At 32.9% G+C, this 10,000-nt stretch overlaps 1 protein-coding gene across 6 annotated transcripts in view; it reads right to left on the bottom strand.

The window, feature by feature from the left end:
* Positions 1–10,000, bottom strand: part of LOC145267032 (uncharacterized) — a 432,374-nt gene that overhangs the window by 182,144 nt on the left and 240,230 nt on the right. The window contains exon 1 of one of the 6 annotated variants that reach the window (XM_080122970.1): positions 8,505–8,678. The exons of the other annotated variants lie outside the window; for them this stretch is intronic. The gene's annotated coding sequence lies outside the window, so the exon portion shown is untranslated. Of the gene's footprint in view, positions 1–8,504; positions 8,679–10,000 lie in introns of those variants that run through there. 6 annotated transcript variants of the gene reach the window in all.

Here is a 10,000-nt window from a genome sequence, read left to right as displayed (position 1 = left end):
CACGCAATATCCTATCAATATATAGATATAAGAATACAAGAACAGACGATAAAGAAAGAAGGCAAAGACAAACATGATTGCTTGGGGAAAAGCAAGACACTGGGAACTATGCAAACGACTGTATTTAGAACATGCAAATAAACTCTACAGATATAAACCACAGAAAGTAATGAAAACGAAAACCACAAAATCCTCTGAGACAAGGGGATACAAACAGATAAACCCATCCCAACTAGAAGAACGGACTTCTTAATAATTTAAAAAAACTGCCAAATTGTAAATTTTGCCATCCCAGCACACCATAGGGTAAAGATCAATGAGACAGAAAACGAAGCAAATATATAGAACTTGCTAGAGAACTGAAAGGAATATGAAACATGAAGAAAGTCTGTATAATACCAGTAATTGTAGGAGCACTAGGAACAAAACACAGGGGGGGGGGGAGAAGAATAGGAGAAATTGGAATCAAAGGGAAGACTGAGATTGTACAACAAATGACAAATGATAAAAACAGCTGAAATGTCGAGGAAAATTCTCGAATGAAGTAACCAACCTACATAAACTATGAACACTAACCAGTCACACGGAAAATACAACAGAAATAAATCCGAAAGAACTGAAACTGCAAAGGATCCTATCATTTATAAATAAAATTAAATAAATAATAATAAATAATAATAATAATAATAATAATAAATAATAATAATAATAATAATAATAATGATAAAAGTAACAATAAAAAATTTATAAACACAGAAGGTATCAAATAGTTGTGAGGGGTCAAGGAGGGTGGATATCATAATAATTAGTCCGTTACACCTTATAAAGGTTCATGCAAAATTGCAGCCAGATCGTTCCAGTAATTTCTGATAAAAAATGGAATGTACAGATAGACAAAGAGAAATATAATATAAAAAACGTAACAAACTAGAAAGTTAAAAAAAATAAAAACAAGTTAGGCATGCATGGTCCCCCGTGAGTGCACAGCAAAAAAAAAAAAAATGACTAAGTTCAGCCCCCCCACCCTATTTAGCCCCAAAAGTCCCCAAGGCCTTAACATATTTAATTTTGAGTTCAGCACCATGCAAAACTGCTATTTAGCAGTTTTGCATGGTGCTGAACTCAAACATACACAGAAAAATTTGGAGAAATATGTCAAAATAGTCCTAAATATGGAATGTTTTTAGGAGCCCTAAAAGAGACCCTGGGGCACGCCCAAGAGTTATCGCGAAGTATAGACAAACAAAATTATATAGAAATCAGTTACAACTTTTCAGAAAGTTTTATAAAAATCCAAGGCATCCATTTTTTTTAATAAGCACAAAAGTGTCAATCTAAGGCATTTTAATTCGAAAGGAGCCGGGGGGGGGGGGAACTGGAGTTTTCCCGGAAAATCCGTTTTGTTACTTTTTTTTACTCATATCATGTTTAATGTTTGTGCAAAATTTCAAAAACTTCCAAGGCCTAGTTATTGAGAAAAGTGCGGACAGACGGTGCTAATGTAGAGAGTGATCCGCGCTATTTTTTAAATCGTATTTCCACGTTTAATTAAAGTTTTATGTGTTTTTTTTATTCAATTGTAAGGTTAAAGTACAGAATAGGTACAAAACACCCTCCCCATGTTAAGAATGGCTTTTTAAATAATAACGTTATTATTTCAGCACGGATCACTCTCTGCATGCGTGACGAACAGACAAGGGTGAATTTACAGGTCCACCCGTCTTTTGCCGTGGGACCAATAAAAACAAAAGAATCGTTTTTTGTATTGGAAAATAGGTACAAATTTTTCTGATACGATGCTTCAAAAAGTTCTAATTTTTTCGATTCCCGATTCCGATTAATCGTCCCAACATAAATATATAATTTTTTTTTTTAAATATTATTTTTCATTAACTTAACGACACTAGTGTTTCTTGCTGACGCAATTTGTAGTGTAAGAAATAATAATTACTGGCGGTCGAATGATTTGAATCCAGTTGCAAACCAGCTTTAATTCTGCAGTTCGGTATTAAACCTCCAGGCCACCATTAGTTAACATGGGAAAGAAAGAGAATTTAAATTCTATATAATGTCACATTAGCTAACGTCTACAGCAAGATAAGTCATATAGTATTCAACGGGCGCGGCCAAAGATTGGATTGTTTATAAATTCTCATAGAGGTTCGATATTTAAGAGAGGGCGATAAAAATATATTTTTTTTATTTTTTACAGATAAACACCAACATACGCACAAACATATATATATATGTGTGTGTGTGTGTGTGTGTGTGTGTGTGTGTGTGTGTGTGTGTCTGTATGCATGGGTATATACCTTAGTGTGTGTAATATATGTGTGTGTGTGTGTGTATGTGTCTGTATGCATGGGTATATACCTTAGTGTGTGTAATATATATGTGTGTGTGTGTGTGTGTGTGTATGTATATATATATGTGTGTATATATATGTGCGTGTGTGTATATATATATGTGTATGTATATATATATGTGTGTGTATATATATATATATATATATATATGTGTATGTATATATATGTGTGTATATATATATGTGTGTGTATATATATATATATATATATATATGTGTATATATATATATATATATATATATATGTGTATGTATATATATGTGTGTATATATATATGTGTGTATATATATATGTGTGTATATATATATGTGTGTGTATATATATATATATATATATATATATATGTGCGTGTGTATATATATGTCAGATCATGTCATATGCTACTGGTACCATGTAACCCAGTACTACCTGCCTCATGGTCGGGTCACCAGCGACTAAACTGGTTCCCCCACCAGACTTGTTTGGTGAGGAGGGCGGCTAGTCTCCCTGGAGGATTAAAAACAAGACCTTCCAAAGGGCGAATGAACTCTTTTTCTGGGTCAACGGCCAACTAGCACCGTGTATATTTGTGTGTGTGTATATGTGTATTGGGGTGGAGAGGGCTCCCGTAAGCCGTGGTGAAGGTAACCTTTCTAGGAGAAGCAAATCTCTGATTTAAAAAACTATAAAGCGAGAGACCAGTACCCGCATTAAGCTGGTCTGCAGTTTAATTTGTTGCTGGCTTTCTTGCTCTTGCTTGTTGCTGGATCTCAACATTTTGAACCGAGGGAGAGACTTAGCTGTCGTACAAAGCTAAGACTCTGTAACATCATCTTTGTATAGATACTCCCTCAGGCATTTGGGCTCATGGATTTTAAATGTCTGAGAGAGTGGCACTCGTCTGACAAGACATTGCAATCATCATATATGTATATATATATATATATATATATGTGTGCGTGTGCATATATATATATATATGTGCGTGTGTGTATATATACACACAGAGACATTCAGCTTTATATATATATATATATATATATATATATATATATATATATATATATATATATATAGGTAGCATTTGTTCTTTTAAGCAAATTTCATTAAATAAAAGAGTTTTTTGTCTTAATTCCACGACATTGTCAAGATTAACGATGCATCCTAAAACAGTTATATATATTTAACCACTTGACTAATCAACATTACTGTCCGTTGTCCCAATTTAGGAAGATTTTAGTTGATAACACATCTATACTTGAACAGACTAATAATAAACTGGAAATAGTAGAAGCATTACTAATAAAAACTAAAAAAAAAAAAAAATACCACCAATAAAATAAACTTTATCAATAGTAATAACACCCTGAAATATTTGTAAAGTTATTAAAATAATTAACCAATGAAATAAATATACACGTTATCAGAAAGAACAAAAAAAAAACAATTATATAAATTGTTCAAAACCAATGAAATTAATTTATCCCTGATGATGAATCCGGAAAGATTGGAAAGTACTCGGACTTACGACAAATATGGCGATTACATCAGCCAGTTCCTGCAAGAAGTGAAGACCGTTATTCAGAAGTTGGAAAGGATTAAAAAAAATAAACAAGCAATAAAAAAAACAGAATTAATAGACATAATATATATATATATATATATATATATATATATATATATATATATATATATATATATATATATATATATATATATATATATATATTTGTGGACTACTGTGGAAAGCAACCATTTATTAAGTCGCCTGACGAGGACTTCTGGTTTTAACCGACCATTTGTCCGAAACATTAGAATGTCCAGTGTTGCGACTATGTAAATTTGTTTATATTAATATATATTATTCGTTCGTTAAACTAAAACTCGATCTCGATACAAAAAAAAGGGGGGGGCTTATCAGACGAACTGAAAGTTGTTTATTTGGTATAGTAAAACGTGTTGCGATGAAAAGATGGTCGAATATTACGCATTTCAAATACTTGGTTGGAGTGAGATTATCGACCTCCCTTCATCCCTCCTCCTCCTCCTCCTCCTCCTCCTCTTCCTGACCCTCCTCCTCACCCCCCCCCCTCGTACAGTTGCTGTTTTAACCGAGGGGAATTATTTTCTTATTAAGTTTTCATTTCCTTTCTTTTCTTTTCTTAATGAACTTAATCCGAGTTGTACATTACGTCCACGTGATCATATGACCATTAGGCAATACAAGTGAAAGTGAAAGTAGGATTCAAACGATTTACTGATTCCGCCCACATGTTCAAACATTACAGCTGGTGACATACACCCCAACCCCGAAGTAGACAGTCGTTAGCTGTCGTTCCTATTTACTTGCCTCCATATGAATGCATAGTTAGGCACAAGGTCAGTTTTAAATGAGGATAGAATTCACCCCCCCCCCTCCAAAAAAAAATGCCCCAGTCTACAAAAAAGCTTGCCCTTCAGTGATTCAGGATAGTTAAGTATCAGAACAGATACTACACTTTGCTCCTAGATAAAAAAGATGTTATACTGAACATATAAATATATGTGCATATATATATATATATATATGTTATAAAATATATATGGCAATCAAGCTACACAGGATATTCTGTGTAGCTTAATTGCCATATATATTTCATAACTTACTATCTAGCTCTACCTACGTATTGAGCACTGCTGAAGTAAATACTTAAAGTTTACGCATAAATTTATACTTCCATATATTAATTTATGTGATTAAATGAAGTAGTCATATATATATATATATATATATATATATATTGCTAGCAGACCTTCTGGCATTGCCCCGTCGTAAAATATTCCTTAATATGATAATTTGATTAATGCAGATTTCGTATTTATTATATATTAAACCCAATATATAGATATAGTAAAAGTTTAAAAAAAAAAAAAAAAAATGACTCGTGCGCCACCACTGAGAATCTAAACCAAAACGTTTAGCTTACGATTTACTTTTTCCTTTGACGTTAATGCCTGAGCTATGACAACATGTTTGCTACAAGGCTAAAAATTAATACATGCACTACTAGTTATTACGTTATGCATGCATATTCGTAACGCCGTCGTTTCACCTTCGCCTGGCAAATTCCATTTTAAAAAAGTTTCACATTTTTGCACCGATTTCCCCGGCTAAAACCCAAATTAAAAGTTTCGCATGAGTTCGTATACCCTATATATCAAGTTTCATGTCTGTAGACCAAAAACTGATAAAGAAGTTTGGCAGGCAAATTTTTTTAAACAAAAATATATACGCATACATAAATATATATAAAGAGTTTCTGCTTACTATAAGCTTTTTACGCAAATATTACGCAAGTATAAATCATTTAGAATATCTGCATGAATATAATTACACGTAATAGTTTTAACTAAAGATGATCATCCCATGAGAAAAAAAAAAACTAATAGGGAATTAATTAAAATGAACGTTTAAAAGAACATGCAAATTAGTTAGATCTGTTGCAGATGAATGCAATTACACGAACCATGTATAACAAAGTTGTATTTTCTTTTTAAGCAAATAAAAAGGGGGCTTAATTATAATATCAATACACAAAAAAATATATAGGAGTATATATATATGTGTGTGTGTGTGTGTGTATATATATATATATGTATATGTACGTATACTAATATATCTTAATATTTACACGCACATTCACATATATACTAATGTACACATATGTACATACATACAGATATATATGGATACACGCATACACATGTAATAGATACGCACACACACAGACATACGTGTATAGCTACGCACACACGCACATACATATCTAAATACATGCAAACATATGTATATAAATACACACACCTGTATATACATACATAAACACACGTATATGCACGCAAACATACATATGTATAATAGGTTAGTGCAGGAATAATGCCATACATGTACGTACGTCAAAAAACGACATTATGTTGGCACCAACCTAATACATACACACGTATATACATACATAAATACACACATATACATATGTATATCCATACTCATACATATACATGTATATATACATATGCAAATGCATACACATACATATGTATACACGCATATGTATGTATATGCACACATATATATGCATATATATAAACACACATATCTACATATGTATACACATACACGCACGTATATAAGTACACATGTATATACACACACACATATATGTATATACATATATACATAGAGAGAGAAAGAGATTGAAAGAGAGAGTGAGTGTGTGTGTGTGTGTGTTTTGAAAATTTGTGTTCAGTCTAATATCAAATTATATATACTCATTATATATATATATATATATATATATATATATATCAGACGTCATGCTCCAGCTATTAAGCTCAATAAATTTAGCATACTGAGCAAATAAAATACTTTTGGTAACAACCTCTAATACGTTTACAGACATTTTTTTTCGCCACACACACACAAATCACATTTATTGGCAAAAAAAAAAAAAAAAAAAAGGTTAACACGCAACAAGTTATACAAAAGGACAGAATGTTTTGTCCAAGGCAATTTTAATACTTGATATGATAGACATTGTTACTACATTCGTTTGCAGGTGCTCTCAGGGAACAAAGAAAATATAGAACTGTTTATCATAATTAAAAAAAAAAAATGAATAATTTTTTTGGATTATATTTTAAGCTCTAATCGCTATTGAGATACTATAGAAACTTGTATGTGCACTTAAAAAAATTATACCACTTCTGATCTTTAACATTGACAAGCAAATTCAGAAAGCCATTCTTAACATGGAGAGGTGCGTTTTGTTAACTCTAACATTGCGTGGACTGAACTCTCCTGAAATGAAACCCATTTTCTTGTGGCTGTTAAACTGCACTAGTACCAAAAATTATATATTTTTCCCCCTGTTTTTTTTCTATTAGTTTTCTTTTATCAAATATACCTAATATATATATATATATATATATATATATATAGATAAGCACTATTCCCTATTTTGGTGGTATTGAGCTTTTTTATTTGGTTGGGGTTACTATATAAATATTAATATTTATATTCACGTTAAGTTTACAGAAGCTTTTGGCTTGTAAACTTAATTTTTACTATATATATATGTGTGTGTGTGTGTGTGTGTGTGTGTGTGTGTGTGTGTGTGTGTGTGTGTGTGTGTGTGTTCGCGTTGGGACGATTGATCAGAATCCGGAATCGGTAAAATGATAAAATTGGAACTTTTGGGAGTATTGGAATCGGTAAAATCGGAAAATTTTGTGCCTATTTTCCGATGTCAAAAACGATTCTTTTAATTATCTTTGTCTTTTTTTTGGGGGGGGGGGTATTTTGTTTAAAGCAAAATCTTCGATTGCTCGTAGTAATGATAAAATAAATATTTATTGATTTTCCATTTTTTTTTTTAACTAAAATCTCTAGATCATTCTGCACCGCCCCCCCCCTCCGTCGCAAGTGCATTTTTTTACGTTTGCGAAAATATCTGGATATTTACGAAACGTGTGTTTGACAATAATCGGGGGGGGGGGGAAATAACTCTATAGTTCAACATTTAGCGATTTATAAAGAATCGGTATCGAAATCGATAATTGTATCGGAACTTGGAATTTAGTACAGAATCGATAATTGTATCGGCATCGAGGAAAGTATCGGAATCGTTTCTCATCACTACTATAAGCGTAATACGGTCAAAAGGATGCTTAAAATCCTTTTTTATTTTCTTCTTTTTTCTTTTTACAAAACGTTTAAACAAATATCTAACCATTTTCTCCGCCAGACAAGGAGCACGTGCCATGTCGACGGACGAAGAACGGTATACTTACATGCACGATGGTCATTCAATGGCTATTTGTATCTCGGTTGGCGGTCAGCAACAACTTATCACCAGCCCCGACAACCGGAGACCAAAAAATGGGTAAATTTATACAAATACCGTGACAGCGAATTAGTAGAAAAAAATGTACCCTAACCCAGTTTTCAGATTCGTGTTCAGCACACCGAAACGTAACAGAATACTACGTAAAAGATTTTACTAATTCGCTGTCACGGTGTTTGTATAATAATACCAAAAAATGGATGTATAAGAACGAAATAAAATAATTTAAAAAAAGGGAAGAACAGACAAAAAAAAAAGGGGGGGGATGGACAATTACCCTGAATGGCAGAAGAACCATCGTTATCCTTTTTTTTTTTTCTTCTTCTTCCACCTCACATGACGGTGACGGGCTCGTGGTCAAGAAAGTTCCAGAACATCGCTCGGACTGGGCTGTCGGACTAAAGCCGGAATCGGAGACATGGTAGCCGGTCGATGATGAAACTGCGACTGCAATGTAGGTCTTCTTTCGGCTTTGTATTTGATGTCGTCATCACCATCGTCGCGGTGGTAGATAAGATCATAAGGGTATATGTTTTTCTTTTCTTTTTTTTAAGCAAGGATGATGGAAGGGGGGGATAGCTACCGGTTATATCGTCAACGTCTTTCCTTATATATATATATATATATAGATATATAGATATATTATATATTAATGACTAAAACGTCATCGTAGCTGAGAGCTCGCCGTATGTATAAGACAACAACGAAATGGAGAAAAAAAACGACCGGCTTAAAACAAACAAAAAAAAAACAAAAAACAGAAGATTAAAGCCTTCGCGAAGTCGCAATAAAAAGCTTTTTCGTGATAGAATACAAGCAACTACGTAGCGGGGCGGAGATAAGCCTTGGGATGACTGGGATGAATATAAAAGCGAAGTTAAAAACGCTGGCCGGTGGTGGATGTGTGGTTGGTTGGGTGTAGAAGCAAGGGATGGCAAACTGGTCAGCCGGTTTGATGATAAAACGGTGGATCAACGGCTCAACGTACGATAGCGCGAGTATTACTCACGATAGAGACTGCATTGCAGCATCTGGCTGCTAGAAAATTCGATGCTGGTGCTTCTTCGGCAAAGAACGCGAAAAACGTGGACTAAAAGGGTGGAAAAGAGGAGGAGGAGGGGCAGCTCAGTCGTGTTGTCTTCAAGAGAGAGAGAGAGAGAGAGAGAGAGAGAGGGATAGAGAAAGGGGTGGCACGTAAGACAGTAGATGCAATAGTGACCAAGAATTCTCTCTGGTCGCATAATAACCGTGTATAGCCAATGAGCGCCGCTATTTATTGAGGCTAGACTTATGTCATACGACAGAGTTGAACCACTGTGCTACCGGGTTCATTATTCAACTACAGGCCGTTCAACTCACCAGTCACCACGCGCGCGCATATATATATATATATATATATATATATATATATATATATATATATATATATATATATATATATATATATATATATATATATATATATATATAGTGTTATAATGGAATAAATCCAGAGGAAATCCGGGTATGAGAGCTCAATGTGGTAAACAGAGCAATAAGATAAAAATTATAACACAGAAATTAATTTCTGTGTTATAATTTTTATCTTATATTATATATATATATATATATATATATATATATATATATATATGTTGCTTTTTTTTCAATTATATTTCACTTTTTATTTATACCAATCTTTAATTTATGAAGCTCAATAAGGTCTGTAATTATATATATATATATATATATATATATATATATATATATATATATATATATATAAAGTTTACA

Source organism: Euprymna scolopes, chromosome 42 (assembly GCF_053919585.1).
Source record: "Euprymna scolopes isolate OS-2025 chromosome 42, ASM5391958v1, whole genome shotgun sequence".
In the NCBI taxonomy this organism is placed as follows: Eukaryota; Metazoa; Mollusca; class Cephalopoda; order Sepiida; family Sepiolidae; genus Euprymna; species Euprymna scolopes.
The sequence above is the reverse complement of the archived record's forward strand: the minus strand, read 5'-3'. Positions and strand labels throughout refer to the sequence as shown.